Source organism: Mangifera indica, chromosome 10 (assembly GCF_011075055.1).
Source record: "Mangifera indica cultivar Alphonso chromosome 10, CATAS_Mindica_2.1, whole genome shotgun sequence".
Classification (NCBI taxonomy): domain Eukaryota; kingdom Viridiplantae; phylum Streptophyta; class Magnoliopsida; order Sapindales; family Anacardiaceae; genus Mangifera; species Mangifera indica.
In genome coordinates, this window is record NC_058146.1 from 1,877,663 (window position 1) to 1,879,596 (window position 1,934).

The window sequence follows — 1,934 nt, forward strand, 5'->3', positions numbered from 1 at the left end:
TCGAGAACAGCAAAGTTATATGACAACGAGGTGTGATAGAGATAAGAGAGAGATCAAATTACATCGTGAAAAAAGATTATTAAATAGTGTCATCATTTTTTTAGCTTAAGTAACTAGACGTTTTGTCGAACAAAATAAGTTGAAAACAACAAGATCGATGCAATAATAAACAAAAAATTATCAAAATTCAGTGATATAACAAGTAACATAATTTAATATTTGGTTGAACAAATATTTTTGTCGAAACAAAGGAAAAACCCAAATTTTTTATTTTTAGTAATCCTTAACCAAACGTTGCCAAGATGAAACTTTACTATATATTTCTTGATTCATAATTGAAAATAACTATGAGAACTATTTTTAGAAACATCACGATTCGTTTAAAATAACTAAACATATTTTGATATTATATCAAGGAGCCCTCAACTTCATTCATATGGAGTAACGACAAAAAATCAGTGATAACCAGATGGCAGCAAATGGGTAGACAGCCCTTTGCTCGAAATGGCATTCTCAAATCAAATAGCTCCATGAAAGTCGACTCATCAAACTAGCCATTACCCATTATCTTATCAATCCCACTTAAATAAAAGTTTTATCCCCCACACACACACATATTTGACCATATTAATATAAAATTGATTAAATAATATATAAGGTTTTGAGTTATCAAAAAAACTAAAACTATAATAAATCTTACGTTTAAAAATAATATTATGTAATACCTAAAACTCTATTTTATTTAATATTTAAAATAATAAAATTATATATATTAATAATAAGTATTAATTTATTAACGAACGATTACAAAATAATAATCAATCAAATGGTCATAGTCATGGCATTTATAAATTAATTAGTGAACATAATTTTCCTTGCTGAATAATACCAGTTTTATATAAAAAATTGATGTGGTGTAAAGGAAACAGTGAATTGCAATCAACAAAAGCAATAAAAATTGATGTGGTCTAAAAGGAAATAGTGAATTGCAACCCAAAAAAGCAATAGTTTCTGTTGATTCATTGCATGCACCAAACGAAAAGTGTTAAGAATCTATTGACGGATAGCATAATGTAAGCACCAAAATGTTTTTGTCTAAATACGACTTTATGTCGGCCATACTTTCTGGAAATGTTATGTGTATTTAATTTTGAATATTTAATTAAATATCTAAATAATATATCATCATATCATTAAATATTACTTTATTTTTAATTAAAAATCGTTCAATCACGTGATGTTTTATCATCGAGATACTCAACTAAATACATATGGTTTTATTGTAAGTTTAACTACCAGTTATCGTTAATGATTTATATTCTATGTTAATTATAATTAAGTGATAGATATACGGTAGGATTAATTCTTTTAAACTTTTAAGAAAGATCATGATTTGGGTGCTCCTAAAATGGATCCAAGAATTGAAGGGATCACATAATTTCACATTACTTTTCCCAATTTTATAATGTAAAAGGTGTGGAAACACAATTAGAAATTAATTAAACTTGCCAAAAAAGTCTTAGTTTAGCTAGGGTAAAAAAATATTCCCAATGCTGCACCATCCAACAGGTTTGTTATGTTAATTAAAAAATATTAATAGTTGGTTGAAGAATAATTAACAGAAATGGGAAATTTAGCACAGATTGTTTGATAATGGGAAAATATTCTTACAAATCAGGAAATTACTTTAGTGGCAGACCGAATAGGGTTAAGGATTTTCAGTTGACCCTTTTACGTTTAAAAAATTAATAATTTATATATATAATATTACAATATAATCTTTAGAATTTTATACTAATTTTTTTTAATTTTTTAATTTACTTTTATTCAACTTTAAACCTTATAATTTTATCTTTGGATCGGCAATTGATCCTTGTGTGAAATGATCTACTTATTCGATCTCAAATGGCCAAAACACATGGATGATGTCAGGG